We start from the raw sequence: 16,333 nt of genomic DNA on the forward strand, positions 1-16,333 counted from the left end.
AGGTTCTTCTGTAGCCAGCGGCAAAGTTCTGGCCATGGGAGAGGGTGTCGTGTAGAAGCCCTGAACGGCACCTGGGACTTAGGAAAACACTGGAATGTTTGCTTTGAGGAAAGCCCTGGTGATTAACAAGGACTTCATTAAAACAGGTGAGAATGTGGACCGGCAGAGGTTGAGTGCCTTGACCAGGCTCACCTGGCTGGTGAGGTCATTGAACCCCAATTTCCATTCTGGTCTAGGTCTGCTTTGGTGACTTGGCTCAGCCCCCTGTCCCGTGCCGGTGTCCCCTGTGCTGACCGTATATTGTGCACCTGCATCATGTAGGCTGGTAAGAGCTTGGCTGCTAGATCCTAGCACCCAGGCCTGTGATGTCTGGCCCACCCTTTGGTGGGGTGACTGAACCCCAGTCCAGCCCCTGGCATTCCGGGTGTACAAGAAGCCCCCGCTTATCCCTCTTCCAGCCGCAGGTGCTCCCCACATCACATCTGCCTGCGTGGTATGTTTGCCTCAGCCCCACCTAAGCGGAGGGCAGAGAGCACAGCTGCAGCAGCGCTGACGGCCCTGCTCAGCCTTCTGGCAGATGGCTGGTTGCCCAATAATTAATCACCTGGGTTCTGGCATCTTCTGAGCCTTAGTTTCCTCTTCGAAAGGGGTAGTGATAGCTGGGGATGAATGGAGGTCCCATACTTATGGTGCTGTCTCAAGATGACTGGAGGTGGCCCGAGTTGAACCTCTGGTTCCCAATGAGCATGGTATCCCCATGACTCGCGTGAGGCCCTAAGATGTCGAGTCAAGGCACAGAGGAGGTTGCAGGAATTACATGTGGGCCCGGAGGTGGAGGCTGGCTGAGCAAGAGTCCTTGGTGTGGGACCCCTCCCCGACGTCTGTCTGCCCACTTTTCTGGAGTCCCTTCTGAGCTCTGTGTGGGGCAGTGGGCCTCAAAGCCAACTTCTGGGCCAATTTGCTACCCCATGCAGCACCCGTCGGCTCAGGATCCGGGCCTAGACTAGCCAGAGCTGCATTTCAGGCTGGAGCCACCAGGGGGCTCCAGTGGGCAGCACCCAGTTGGGGCAGCCCTGCAGGAGGACCTCTCTGGGCTTTGCAGGGGGCGCAGAATCCCTTCCCCAACCGGGGTCTCTTCAGCCCCATAATCCTGGGAGTCAAGCCCACAGCCAGAGGGGGTCAGGACCTGCCCCAAGGCCACCAGGCACCTGTGGCAGAGCCGGGCGTGGGAGCTGGGCTCCTGGTCTTCGGTCTGGGTTCTTTTCACTGCGGGAGCTTCTGTCCAGTCATATCCTGGGGAGGGTGCTGAGCTGGGCAGTGGCCCCACCTCGTCCCCTCACTCATCCCGGTTGCCCTTGGCCTCTTAGCCTGTGGGCCTCCCCAGACCCTTAGGCCAGCCCTGGAGCCCAGCTGCCCACCCAGCCCAGGTACAAAACGCTTTGCTGGTTTGAGACGTCCTGGCTGGGCCTCACTCCCTTTCGGGACTCTGCCCAGTTGTAGGTACGGCCAGGATGACTCGGGACGTGGGTCCAGAGAACAGGCTGAGGGTGTGCACACGTACCTCCAACAGCACAGGTAGAGCACACGCTCATGTCCCCACACGTGTGACGTACACAAAGAGCCTTTTCAGGGGCAGGCTTGCTTGACAAGGGCTGAGCCCTTATCTGTTGACCATCCCCATGTCCCCGTCCTCGTTTCTGCCCTGCGCCTGGCCAGTGAGTGCTTTGAGGCACACCCAACATCACAGATCTGAGCCTCAGCCTCATCTGGTTGGTGGCTGGCCACCTCAGAGGTGGTGGTTATGGGACCCAGTGTGGAAGACAGCCCCAGCGTGTGCACAGAACGCCTGGAACTGGTCAGGACGAGTAATTGGGCTTCCTGGGGGCAGCGGAAAGCTCAGCCACGTGTGTGGGATCAGCTTCATTCTCAAGAAACCTGAGCGCCCGCGGTGGACAGAGCACTCCTCCAGGTGCTGCGGAAGCAATAGTGCTGAACTCAAAGGTCCATCTCTCAAGGAGCTTTTATTCTAGTTGGGGAGGGCAGACAGTAGACACAGGCAAACAAGACAGTTTTAGAAGTGATGAGGGACTTCCCTGGCGGTCCAGTGGTTAAGACTCTGCTCTTCCACTGCAGGGGGTGTGGGTTCGATCCCTGAAGATCACACATGCCGTGTGGCCTAAAAAAGTAAAAAAGAAAGCATTGGTCTGCTAAGATAATATTTGGGTAATAGAAGTGATAACACTTTCGCCCTGAATTAAGGCCAGCGGTTTGCTGAAGTTTTGGTTTTAAGCAGGAGCGTAAAGAAGTTTCTGTGGTCTGTTGACCATTTCAGAACTTTATGCATGAAATGGTTAATTCATTAGAAAGAAACATCTGAGTCATTGGTGATAGATGTGGGCCAGAATTTAGAGATCCCCGATTTAACTTTCTTCATTAGAATTATATTACTGTTAAATCTAATTACTACAAAAGTTGCTGTGGATCCAAAAACAGAATGATTCTGAACTGAGCTTTCTTTGAATATTATCCTTTTGTATGGTCAGGGCCCTGATTTGTATATTTTAGACTTCATTCAAATTGGAAACTTAGTAAATATAAGTTTGGGGCTGTAAAACTTTTTGAGTTGTATATTGGATTGTGAAAGTGCAACTGTATTATGGACATTGGGAAAGTTACTTTCATAGTAAATGCACTTTATTTTTTTAATTAAAAAAAAAATTTTTTTTTTGGCCCACGCTGCATGGCTTGCGGGATCTTGGTTCCCTGACCAGGGATTGAACCCGGGTCCACGGTGGTGAAAGCACGGAGTCCTAACCATTGGACCGCCAGGGAATTCCCCTAAATGCACTTAGAAAAAAAGTGATGAATGCTGTGGAGAAATAAGACAGGACGTTGGGATGCCGAGTGATGGGGCAGAGGAGGCCTTTCTGAGACCTGGGGGTGTAAAGGATCCAGCCTGGTGGAGCTCTTAAGGGGAGAACACCCCACGCGGAGGGAACAGTAGGCACAAAGGCCCTGAGGTGGGAACGAGGCTTTGGGGCTCAGATCTGAACTCCCGAGGGAGGCAACTGAGTGAGTTCCACGAAGGTGGGACCGGCTCCCCCACCCCCACCACCCCCCGCCTCCATAGCCACGACCTGGCATATAGTAGGTGCTCAGTAAATGCTGTTCCCAGGGTCTCTGGGAGTCGCCCGTGCTTGTGTACGTCTGGGTGTCCCACGAGGGGGTCCCCAGGCATTTCCGTGGGCCTGTGGTGGGCTGGGCAGCGGTCTGGGCCTCCTGTGGACCTTGTTTGTGTGTGTCACAGAGAGCGCATCTCCAAGTGCCTGGTGGTGTGTGCTTCCTGTCACCAGAATCCCCAGACAGGCCTCTCTGGGATCCTGTGGTGACAGAACAAGGAGCCTCATTCCATTCCTCCTGGGAAAAAAAAAAAAAGAATACCTGCTGGGAATGTCTGAGCACCTGGGAACAGGGAGGTGGCAGGAGCCACCATTGCCTTAAAAGGCAGAGCCAGTGACCTCGTGGAGCTTACCTGGGGATGGCCTTGGGGGGTGGAGGGGTGGACAGCCTGCTGCCACCTCGAGGGCTCACCCCAAAGTGCTCTCCCCCGATCCTCACTGACAGCCTTGCCAGTGGGGGCTGCATGTTCGCCCCTCAGTCCTCATCCCCCAGAGCCTCCAGCCCTGTCCCCCAACCCCGGCGGGGGGGGGGGGGGCGCCCAGCCCTGGCTTCCAGCGGCCTCACCCTCCTCCCATCGGCTCTTAGCAGGAGGCCACTTGTCTGAAGCTTCTGTGGTGCCCCTGCCCTTGATGCGACGTTCTGGCACTCAGGCTGGCACTCGGGGCCTGCCGACCTCACCAGCATCGTGTGCCTCCCGGGGTCCGGACTCCTGGGCTGCTCCCAGGAGCCCAAATAGCTCTCCCTGTGCTTTCAGCAGAGGCTCTGAAGCCCGGTCTGGAGCTCTGAGAGGAGAGGGGCCTGACCCGAACTCTTGGAGGCAAGAAAGCAATATCCATGAGCCCAGGAATGAGAGAGGTGGCATCCAGGAAACTTCCAGGGCCTATTAATACATCAGAACTATTAAATGTCTGAATGACTGTGTCCTTGGCATCCACTGGCCCCCTGGACTCACGATGCTGCCCAGGGCCCAACTTCACCAGCCCCTGGCCCTCGATAACAAGCGCTCATGTTGACTTTGAATGCCTCTGGAGGGTGGTGCCCAGGCTGACAGGTAGTAGTAATTGTGAATACCTTGTACCTATTGGGTACTGTCCTAAGTACTTTATATATATAAACTCAATACTCAGGATCACCCCTTGAGGCAGCTTCTATTATTACCCCATTTTATAAACAAGAAACTGAGGCTCAGAGAGAGTGAGCCACTTGCCCAAGGGCACACAGTGTATAACCGGCAGGGCTGGGATTTGAGCCCGGGCATCACTTCACCCTGAATCTATGGTGCTAGGGGCCAGGAAAGCATATTTTGGCTCAAGGGAGAGAGTCAGGTGCTTATTTGGTTTTGGTTTTTTCAGCCGCGTGTGCAGCGTGCGTGATCTTAGTTCCCTGACCAGGGATTGAACCCATGCCCCCTGCAGTGGCACTATGGAGACTTAACCACAGGACTGCCAGGAAAGTCCCTAAGGGTGCTTATTTGTTGAGTACCTACTGTGTGCCAAGCATTGTGTTGGACCCTTTCAAAGCTATCTTATTTAATCCTTGCAGTCACTATTCCCATTTCACAGATGGGGAAAATGGGGGCCCAGAGAGATTCAGAGAATCCTCCCAGGTCAGAAAGCTAGAATATAGTCTGCCAGGCATCTTAGGTGCTGTGTCTCACTGAGTGATCATGACAGCCCTGTGAGTCGTGAGTCCAGGTTCCTGTTGACACTCCTGTTTTCACAGTGAGGACATGGAGGCATGGAGAGACCAAGCAACGGCCTCTCACTCGGGAGTGCTGAAGCAGAGAGTCAAATCCAGGGGGCACCAGCAGCTCAGCGCTAACCACTGCACTGCACTGCCCTCACCGAGTAGGGGCCTGGAGGCTCCCAGTGAGGAGCAGGAGGGACACCTCATCCCAGCAGCCACCGCGGCACCAGTGTTCCTTCGCCCGCCACTTCTTGTAGGCACACACCCTGGGCCCCTGCTTGCTTGAGAGATGGGGGCACTAGGGGATGCTACCCTCAGGGCTGCCAGCAGACAGGTCGGGGTGGGGGAGCCAGGTACCACAGCCGGCCCCACCTCCTCTTGCCCCAGCCCCACAGCTGGCCTCTGGGTCACCGGGCCTCATGTGACTATGGAGAAGTGGCCCCTCCTGGCCGCTCCCCGCCCCCACCCCAGCCCCATGCTGCCAGGCAGAGGAGAAGGGCCGTGAGGGAAGGAGCTAAAGATAGCCGACTCGCCGACTTCCCCATCCTCACTGGCCATCACCTCATCCCCCGTGGGCTCCTCCAGGGGGTCCCCACCCCAGCGGCAGCCACTCAGAGCCTGGTTGCCCAGCCTGGGGCACCACACAGGGACCCAGGCAGTGGTCCTGATGTGAAGATTACCTACCCTCCGGGCACCGGGCCAGGCAGGGATGTGCCTCGTCCACTCTCGAAGTACCCCCCGACAGGAAAGGAGCATTATTATCAACCCTGTTGTTTTTTAAAAAAATAAATTTATTTGTTTATTTGTTTGTTTATTTTTATCACCCCTGTTATTTATTTATTTATTTATTTTTGGCTGCATTTGGGTCTTCGTTGCTGTGCACGGCTTTCTCTAGTTGTGGCGAGCAGGGGCTACCCTTCGTTGCGGTGCGCGGGCTTCTCATTGCGGTGGCTTCTCTTGTTGCGGAGCACGAGCTTGGCGCGTGGGCTTCAGTAGTTGTGGCGCACGGGCTTAGTTGCTCCACGGCATTTGGGATCTTCCCGGACCAGGGCTCAAACCCGTGTCCCCTGCATTGGCAGGCGGATTCTTAACCAGTGAACCACCAGGAAGTCCTCACCCCTGTCTTATAGGCAGGGAGCCCAAGCAGAAGGGGGCAACAGCTCCCATTCACACACCAGCCCATTCACACACCAGTGCCCATGAACACACCTCCACACTGACACACCGTTTCCATCAGGCCAGGGCCTGTGAACTCACCAGCACGGCAACACGAAGGCCTATTGAGACACCATGCCCTCTTGCTTCCTCAGGGCCAGCCACTAACCTAAGTACTCCACAGATACATCCCATCAAAGTCAGGGCCCTCCCCTGCTCAAGAGCTTTCCATGGCTCCCCGCTGCACATTCATTCATTCATATAATGGAAACATGTATTAAGCACCTCCTATGCATCAGGCACCTTGGTGTGACATTCAAGACGCGTCGCAATTTAGCCCTAGTCTACCTACCAGCTTGTCACAAGCTGCTGTGCCTCGGTCATGTGGGACCACCAGAGTCATTCTGCCCAGGCCTCCTGGGTCTGCTGCAGTGACCCGTGTGTTGAGTAGGGCTGGATCCTGGCTCAGTCTCTTCCCAGCACCACGACAGCCCTCGGAGGCCGGAGGGAGGATTCAGTGGGGTCCTGTATGGGATGTGCCCCTGCCCTATAGTCTTCACTCACTGTCCAGCACACACTCTCCAGTAAATACTGAATGTGCGGACAGCCCCCTGAAGAGGCAGTATTTTACTTCCATTTCACAGATGGCAAAACCAGGGCTCAGAGAAGGCAGCTGACTTGCCGAGGCTCACACAGCCAGCACATGGTGCTGCCTGGTCTGCCACCAAGGTCCACAGAGCCCACAGAAGTGGCAGTTGGCAGCCCAAGGGCCAAATCAGCCCACAGATATGTTTAGTTTGGCCCTCAGAGTGAGCTTTATAGCTTTGCTTTTATCTTTAAAACCTGACCAATAGCACAAACCTGGAAGCAATGATCTGAGAGCTGCTAAGGGAGAGTGGTCCCCGCAGCCTGCGGAGTGCCTCTCGGCAGGCAGACGAAGCAGCCCCAGCTGCACGTAAAACTCCCTGAGGGACCCTGCACGCGGCGGTGGCCTCCACGTTTCCTTTGGTACGTGTGAAATATTTTACATTTCATTTAAAAATATTTCCTTTGGTACGTGTGAAATATTTTACATTTCATTCAAAAAAAAAAAATGAATTTACATTCATTGGCCTGACCCTCATCCCAGCTGCCCTGAGAACACAGTATATGGGCCTCAGTTTCCTCATCTGAAGCATGGGGGCTCAGGGAGGTCTGGGTTGGACAATTTCTCAGGGCCCTTTCAGCTCCGAGGCTGGGACTGTGAAAGCCAAAGGCCAGTGCAGAGTGAGGGGAGAGAGAAAGGAAAGGAGGGAAAGAGAGAGAATTCCTTGGGCAGCAGCAATCGGGGAAGCCTTCCTGAAAGAGGGAGGCTTGACCTGAACTGTGAAGGCTGAGCAACACCCAGCCCAGGGCTAACCTGAATAGGAATGGATGGTTCTGGAAGGGTGGGAAAGCACAGTTAGTTCAAAGGAATGAGTTTGTAATAGAGGGAGTTCAGGCACAGCAGGAAGCAAATTGAGGAGAGATTTGGGGGTGGGTTGTGGGAGGTCTTCCCTGAGACCCTCCATCACACCTCATCACAGGGGACCCGCTTCTCTACACCAGGGTGGGGTGGGTGGGAGTGGGGCAGTTGGCTTCTTGGCCTGTCCGTGCACTGTGTCTGGAGCCTGCCGTGCATTGGCTCATTTACTCCTCACATCTAGGGCCGGCAGGTACGACGAGGACCCCCATTTCACAGAAGAGGATTCTGGGCTTGACCCCCAGGCTCCTCTGGGCCTCTTTTATCTAGAGGAGGGAAAGGAGAGGAAGCCTTTCATAGAAGCAGGAGGCTGATCGCTGAGAGCGTCTGCCTAGGCTGTTCCGCCTGTCGGGAATGCTTTTCCCTCTGATGCCCGCTGTCTCTGCTCTCTGCTGCTCCCTCACCACCCCCACCAGGGCTATCACTGCGTTATTATTTTTGCTGCTTTTTGCTCCGTGTCCATCTTCCCAGCCAGATGGCACCTCCTCGAGTCAGGGGCTGGGTCTGCTCTGCTCATTTTGTGCCCTCTGCACCCAGCGCAGTGCCGAGCACGTAGTAGGTGTTCAATAAATATTTGTTGAAAGACTAATTGACCGAAGGTATGAATAAACAAACTTCAGAACGAGTGAAGTGATTTGCCCAAGGTCGTCCAGGTGGTCAGGGAAGCGTGGCCCTGGTGGAAACCAGGGCTCCTGCCTCTTGCCTTCTGTCTGGTTCCCCTGCTTCTGTCTGGGTGCCCTTGTCTAGTCTCCACCCAGCAACCAGAGTGACCCTGTTAGAACTTAAGTCAGCTTGCATCCCTCCATATGGAGTTTCAGTTTTACAAGATGAGTGACAGGGATGGATGGTGGTGATGGCTGCATGACAAGGTGAATGTATTTCATACCACTGAACTGTGTACTTAAAAATGGTTAAGTTGGACTTCCCTGGTGGTCCAGTGGTTAAGACTCCACAGTTCTACTGCAGGGGAGGAGGGCTCGATCCCCGGTTGGGGAACTAAGATCCCACATCCAGCGCGGTGCGGCCAAAAAAAACCAAAAAGTTTAAGTTGGTATATTTTATGTTACATGTATTTTTGTTTTAATTTTTAAAAATTTATTTTATTTATTTTTGGTTGCGTTGGGTCTTCGTTGCTGCGCGCGGGCTTTCTCTAGTTGCGGCGAGCGAGGGCTAATCTTGGTTGTGGTGCGCGGGCTTCTCATTGTGGTGGCTTCTCTTGTTACGGAGCACGGGCTCTAGTCGCACAGGCTTCAGTAGTTGCGGCACGTGGGCTCAGTAGTTGTGGCTCTTGGGCTCTAGAGCGCAGGCTCGGTAGTCGTGGCGCACGGGCTTAGTTGCTCCACAGCGTGTGGGATCTTCCCAGACCAGGGATCGAACCCGTGTCCCCTGCACTGGCAGGCGGATTCTTGACCACTGCGCCACCAGGGTAGCCCTGTTACATGTACACACACACACACACACACACACACACAGCATCCCTCCTCTGCTCCAAACCCTGCATAGCTCCCATCACATGCCCAGTCACCAGAGGAAAAGCCCAGGCCACCACAGTGGGCCAGGTCCTTCACCTCCCCAACATCCCCTCCCTCACTCATACTCATCCACAGCCACACTGGCTTCCTCTCTGTTCCTCTAACATGGCGGGCTCACTCCTGCCTCAGGACCTTTGCACTGGCTCTCCCCTCTTCCTGGAATGCCCCTCGCCTAGAAATCTGCAGAGATGCTGCTTTCTCAGTGAGGAGATCACCCTAACTGCCCCTGCAACCTGCTCCCCCAGCACTCCTGATGCCCCTCCGGGCTCAACTTTCTCTCCTCCACTGCCTATTCCCTGCCACCATCTGTAGAATGGAATTATTCATCATGTTTACTGTTTGTTTTCTCCACTCCTTGTTCTCCCGGCTTCCAGAGAAGTCAGGGTGGGAAGGGATGTGGTCTGGAGTGCGTGAGAGAGAGGGGAGAGCTCCAAGGCGGCAGCAACTTCCTCAAAGCAAATTTAGGAAAAGCTGAAGTGAAAAAGGCTTGGGCAGCTGAGGACTTCCTGCAGCCGGTCCCAGGGGCTGGGGGCTTGCGTCCAAGTCTGTGTGCATATGTGTGACTTTCTGTGTGTCTCTCTCTGTGTATAATTATGTGGGCCGAGGGGATCCTGAAACAAGGGCCATGCCCTCTTGGAGCATTAGGCGGTCGAGCTAGGTGGTCTCTGGCTCCAGGATGCCCCGAGACTCCCCAGTGCTGTGGCCCCAGCGCTTCTGTCCTTCCCTTTCCCTGGACAATGCAACCTAATGGGACAGCACGTGGGCTCTGGAACCGGGCTTTCAGGGCACCTATCCCAGCTCTGCCACTGACTGTGTGACTCTGAGGAAGCAATTCAGGCACACTGTGCCTTGGTCTCATCATCTGAAAAATGGGCATGATCAGACCAGAATCTATTCCAATGGCTCTTGCTGGGATTTGATGAGCAAAGGCATGTGAGGGGCGGAGACCAGCGGTGGGCCCTCAGTAAAGACTCACTGTTGGTGTCGGTCTAAGACCCAGATTGGGTGAGACCCAGCCCAGCCTCCCCAGACTTGGGGAGTGGGTGCAGTGAGGCTGCAGAGGGGAAACCCAAGGTGGCACAGAGGAGGCACTGGCCCCAGGCAGGTGGCCTTGCTGAAGCCTTAGAGATGAGGATGCTCCGGCTGGGGACGGAGGGGGGAGGGGAGTGGGCTGCAGAGAGATGGCCTGGCGGGGGCTGCCAGGAACTCAGTGAGACCCATGCCTGGTGGGATCAAGGGATGAGGCTGGAGTGCAGCCACAAAGCTCTAACTGAGGGCCAGGCTGCCTTAGACTTTGTCCCTGGGCAGTGGGGAGCCATGGAGGTGTCTGAGTGGGGGCGTGGAGGCCTCAGCTCAAGACTTCTGGTTCCAGCCCAGTGGGGAGACACCATCACAGCATAGGCTGGGAAGATGAGACATTTTTGTACAAAATACTTAGAAAACAAAGCCTGAGTAATTAACAGCACTCTGCTTGGTGGAACAGTAAAGTCTCAAGGGGCAAAGAGGCCCAGGGGAACATGATCTGGGAAGACTTCCTGGAGGAGGAGGCCCTAGAAGTGAGCCTTAGTGGAAGCAATAAGGGACTCTGCTGCACTGTGTTGGGTGATTTTGGGTAAATGGCTGCCCTCTCTGGTCTCAGATCCCACGTGCCCTGCCAGGCCTGACCCAGGCCTCTCCCCAGTGGTTGTCTCAGCTCTGACATTCCACGGTCAGGAAAGGGGACGGCTGGAATCTGCCAGGGGCAGATTCAGGTTCTTGGTTTAGACAGAGACCCCGCCTGCCTCGGTTTCCCCTCTGCACTGGGCTGGGGTGAGGCAGGGAGGATAATAATGCTTGATTGTCAAAATCTTGTATGCCTCTGGGGCCAGATGCCAAGGATTGTTTTCCATTCCTAGGAGGGTGGGCCCTTCCTGCCAGGAGAAAATTCCAAGCTCCTGCAGCCAGGGAGGGGGTAGATCCTGCCACCCCCTGTGACCACATACCCGCCGCCCAAACCTGTGGCATCAAGGGCTTTCTTTCTCTTCTGCTTCTCTCTCGGCAAAGGAAGCCACCCAGGGCCTGGAGGAGAGACCCTCTCTCCTTCGGTTTGCTCAGAAGCGCCCCCTCTCTTCCCTGTCTCCCTTCCTGCATTTGCTGTTCCAGGAGCAGAGAGACCTCCCCAAGGCAGGGGACTGTGGAACGACCCCACCAAGGCCTGGCTGGTTCCTGGATGTCTGTTAGTCTGGGTGGTGGGAAGAACCCAGGGCTTGTGTCCTCTGGGATAATAGGATTGTTGTTTGGGAATTTTCTGCTTCTAAGAGCCCTTGCTCCCAGAACTCCAAACCATGGAAATCCAAGTTTCTGTGGTTCTGATCTTCGGTTGCAAGATGCTGTATCTCTGAAATTATTTGGTTCTAAGAGCCTTGGGGGCCTGGAATGAAAATGTTCCGATATTTGATGGTCCTGGAATTTTCTGATTGTAAGAACCCATGGTTCTAAAATTTTCTAGTTCCAAGATGCTGTGGTCCTGGAAGTCTGGATCCAGTTGCCTGTAGGTCCGATGCCACACCTTGTGTTGAGGATGCCACAGGAGCCAGGGGTGGGGCAGGAGGAGCCACTGGGGAGGGGGCGGGGTGGTGCGGTAGCAGGCCGGGTGCGCTGGTGTGTGTGTTGGCGGCAGCTCTGGTGCTGACAGATGGGCAGGGGCCGCTGTCTGAGTTCATGGCACCTGGCCCTGACCCGGGACTGCGAGGGGGACCCAGAAGAGGCCAGGCTAAGAGCCCACAAACTCTGCCACCCCCTTCCCTCCCTGGGACGCCCCGTTGCCCATGGAACTCACAGTGGCTGAGAGTGCTGGGCCCACCGAGGGCAACCCTCCCACCCCCATGAACAAGTGGGGACTCTGGGCGCAGCCAGGGAGGGAGGGCTTTCCTGGACCCACTGAGGACAGGGGCAGTCCAAGAACCCTTCACCCACAACTTCCCGCTGCCGGTCCACGGATCTTTCCACGGGGTCTCATGTTATCCAGCCCCTTAGACACCCCTCTTCTCCCCCAGACGCTTGGTGTCTGGTCATAGACTATCACCCTCGCCCCCCTGCCCCACAGCATCCCGGGTCAGGATCTCAGAGTTTGACGCCAGGGAGCCTCAGTCTTCCCATCAGGGTATTGGAGACAGTGAGCTATCCTCCTGTGGGACCCTGACCACGTTCACTCTGATCGTCTGCTTCTGCAGCCCCCTGGCCCTTCCCCAGGCTCCCCTGTGCCCTCCTGGCTCCTGTAGGGAGGGCCTCCCCGCCTCCCCCCCCCGTGGCCCCGCTTGGCTCGCTCCCAGAGGCTCGTGGGAGCTGGAATTTGGAGCGGTCCCTGGCGTGTGCTCGCTGCCTTCTGCCTGCTGGGGCACCTCCCCTGACGTGTGGCCAGGAATTCATCCCGCTTGCTCCCAAAAAGCCCCCGGGGAAGGAAGAGCTGTGGGAAGAGGCAGGGAACAGGCTGGAAGTCAGGACTGAGTTGGGAGGGGCCTTGGTCTGGGGACGCCCAAAGCAGGGCAGGCTGATGGGGGGGAGGAGAAGAATGGGGAGTGGGTTCTGACCATGTCCCCCAACCCTGGTCTTCAATGCCATCATGTGTACAGAGGAGGACAGTTTTAGAGTCCTGCTCTGCCCTTCTATGGATTCAGTCACTGATTCAAGTATTTACTGAGCACCTACTATGTGCCAGGCATTGCACTAGGTGCTGGGCTCCAGCCGTGAGTGAAACCCTGCCCACGGAGGGCTTACATCCTGTGTGAGGACAGATGATAAATGCAGATACAATCTGAGTTGTACTCCCTCAACCCCCACCCCCCACCAGACTGTGAGTTCCTGGGGGCCTGGACCGCCTGGCCTTGCAGCCTCCAGGTCCCTCTCCTGAACCCAGCCCTCCTCCATCCCTCATGCCTCCCCTACCACCCTAACCCGACAGGGGACTGGGGACCGTGGCCCTCGGCTGGGCATAGTGTCCCGGGGAACACACTCGGAGGGCGGGGTTCCTCCCAGGATCTGCCCCTCACCTGCTGTGTAAGCTTGTGGGGAGGTGCTGCCCTCTCCAGGCCTCAGTTTCCCTATCTGTAAAATGAGGCACTTGGACCATCAGCAATGGGCACCTTCCCCACCCTGATGGCTTCTCACTCTGGCGTCCAAGGCACACGGGAGCCAGTCATCTTCCAGGGGCCTTTGGCTGCTGGAGGCGGTTGGCCTTGGGGCTGGTGACCTATTTCCAGCCGCCTACCTGGCCCTGCCTCGGCTTGCCTAGTCTTCCAGCTGTGTGGCCCGGAGCTGCGATGTCAGTGCTGGGGAGACATGACCTCAGGTGAGGGTTACCCTGCCCCTGGCTCCTCTGGCCCAGCATCAGGCCTGCTTCCTACAGGGAGCCTTCACGGGTTACTCTGCTACTCTGAATACCTCCCAGCTAACCCAGACCCTCACCGTGGGCTAGACCCTCACCTGGGTGCCCGTCGGGCTGCTCCCAGTCGATCTGGCATACGTAGAAGGTTGGGCAGGGGTCTTCAGGGCAGAGCAAGGAGCTCCGGCTGAACCCTAACCAGCTGTGTGATCTTGGGCAAGCCACTCTCCCTTGCTGGGCCCCAACTCCTCTCCTGAAATAGGAGTTAGTTTCCAAACTGGGTTCTTCAGGGGCCTCCCAGTGGGGAGCGGTTGGGAAGACCTGACCCAGAGCAGGTGGCCCTGAATGTGTGGCAGAAAGAGATGATTCCCTCAGTAGCAGGGCCAACTCGCACATTCCCTGCTCTGAGGCTTTAACGGCATCGATGAGCCAATGCTGTCTGACCCAGTCCCATGCCCGGCCGTCTCCAGCTCAGTAAATGGCACCATTGCCCACCCAGTTGCTTAAGCTAAAACCCACCGGTCCCCCTTACTGCCCACAGACAGCTACACGGACGAATCTCACTCGGCGGGCAAAAAGCCAGGGCGCGGAAGGAGCACACGCTGTGGCTCCACGTGCGTAAAGGTCAAGAGCAGGCGGCTGGTTCCCCTCGGGCAGGGACTGGATACTGACCAGAGGGAGAGGAAGGGGGCCGGAAGTGGCCTGTGTCTTGATCTTGGAGCCGGTTTTGAGGGTATGTTGAGCTAAAAAATCTAACTGTCAGTTTTGATTTTGTTTCATACAGCGGGAGGTAAAATCCCAACTCTCATACACCTTCCAATCTAGCAGGGGCGGGCAGCCATTAAACAAGAAAAACAAGTAAATGTGTGATAAATCAGAGCGGGAAGAGCTAGGAAGCCATGGACGCAGGGTCAGGGAGATGAGCCCTGAAGGAAGTGAGGAAAGGGGCCTTGAGGCTTCTGTGAGGGGTCCCGGGAGGATAGCGCGTGCAAAGCCTCTTAGGAGGGAAATAAGGACACATGTCCTGATCTACACTGCAGGGGTTAGAAGAAGTCGTTGTGAGTGCTGAGGAGAAATAGAAACCAGGGGAGGGGGATTGGAGGTTGTCATTTTAGGGGTTGATTTTTCTTTTCGGCCATGCCGCGAGGCATGCAGGATCTTAGTTCCCAAACCAGGGATCGAACCTGTGCCCCCTGCAGTGGCAGCTCGGAGTCTTAACCACTGGACCACCAGGGAAGTCCCTAGGGGTTGATATTTTAGACAGGCTAGTCCTACTGCCCATAGAACATTTATTATCTGACCCCCCATCTGCATCTATTGTTTTCTTTTTATAAATTTATTTATTTTTGGCTGTGTTGGGTCTTCGTTGCTGCGCGCAGGCTTTCTCTAGTTGCGGTGAGCGGGGGCTACTCTTCGTTGCAGTGCGCGGACTTCTCGTTGCGGTGGCTTCTCTTGTTGCGCAGCACGGGCTCTAGGCGTGCGGGCTTCAGTAGTTGTGGCTCATGGGCTCCAGAGAGCAGATTCAGTAGTTGTGGCGCACAGGCTTAGTTGCTCTGCGGCATGTGGAATCTTCCCGGAAGAGGGCTCGAACCCATGTCCCCTGTATTGGCAGACGGATTCTTAACCACCGCGCCACCAGGGAAGCCCTGCATCTATTGTTTTCTCTCGAAGGGGCTCCCATCTCCCCCAGGGCCAGGACTGCCCTGAGTCCTCACCCTGCATCCCAGCTCCCAGCTGCGCCTTGCCTGGGACGTGGACTGGGAACCCATGTGACAGATGAGTGAACAATCTCTGATAGGCTGCCCTGCCTTTGTGTAACAGGCACACATCCTCGCCGTGAGGATTTGTGTGAACACTTTCCCCTGGATGGGGCTCGGAGCTATTCCTGCAGGAGGAGGAGGGCGTGGGTTGGGACTCACGACCTGGGCTAGATCTCATCTCGGGTACTCCTCACTGGATGGCCTTGGCGAGCTCCTTCCTCCCTGCGTCGGCTTCCTGGACTGTAAAATGGGGATATTCACACTCTGGCAAGGTGAGGTGAGCCGGGGTTGTGAAGAGCTAGCGCAGGCCTGGCCCACGGGAGGAGCTGTGAGCTGTGGTGTCCAGTGGCCCAGCAGGGCAGGGGTTAAGAAGGGGAGGAATTCTTTTTTTTTTTTTTTTTTTTAATTAATTTATTTATTTGGCTGTGTTGGGTCTTTGTTGCTGCGCGCGGGCTTTTCTCTAGTTGCGGCAAGTGTCGTTGCAGTGCATGGGCTTCTCATTTCAGTGGCTTCTCTTGTTGTGGAGCATGGGCTCTAGGCACACGGGCTTCAGTAGTTGTGGCTCCCGGGCTCTAGAGCGCAGGCTCAGTAGTTGTGGTCCACGGGCTTAGTTGCTCCGCGGCATGTGGGGTCTTCCCGGACCAGGGCTCGAACCCGTGTTCCCTGCATTGGCAGGCGGATTCTTAACCACTGCGCCACCAGGGAAGTCCCAGGGGAGGAATTCTTAAGGAAGAGTAATTAACTGGGGGTCCAGGGATTTGGATTTTGGCCTCTGTGACTTGGGGCAAGTCATCTCCCCTCTCTGATCCTTGCTTGGTTCCAAGATAGATTGTGTGGCTGCCCTTTGGGGCCCGGGACCAGGACAGGGGTGCTCCGGCTTGTGGAGCCTCACCTGGCAACCGGCGGGCGTGGGGCGGTGTTGGAGGCTGGGGGCAGCGGCTGCTCAAAGTGTCTGGGGCAGACAGACAATGGCTCTGTGTGCCGGGGAGCGGGCAGGGCAGGGTGGATGGCACAGTGGCTCCTCGGCAGGAATGTGCCGGCCTGTCTGGGAATGCAAGCACGTCGCTCCCTACACGGCCCACTCCCCAATGGGGGGCTCCCTCACTGGCTGTGCCCACCCTGCTACACTCGGTTTAGAGCCCAGAATGACCAGAGGGAG

The 16,333-nt window shown here is 56.1% G+C and overlaps 1 non-coding gene across 1 annotated transcript; it reads left to right on the forward strand.

Annotated features, from left to right (window-relative positions):
* The first annotated feature begins 2,243 nt into the window (after positions 1-2,243).
* On the forward strand, positions 2,244-2,375 carry LOC133101829 (small nucleolar RNA SNORA2/SNORA34 family). The gene has a single exon (XR_009702719.1). It is a non-coding gene; the product is annotated as a small nucleolar RNA SNORA2/SNORA34 family (small nucleolar RNA).
* Positions 2,376-16,333: the final 13,958 nt, after the last annotated feature.

Source organism: Eubalaena glacialis, chromosome 11, assembly GCF_028564815.1.
Source record: "Eubalaena glacialis isolate mEubGla1 chromosome 11, mEubGla1.1.hap2.+ XY, whole genome shotgun sequence".
NCBI lineage: Eukaryota > Metazoa > Chordata > Mammalia > Artiodactyla > Balaenidae > Eubalaena > Eubalaena glacialis.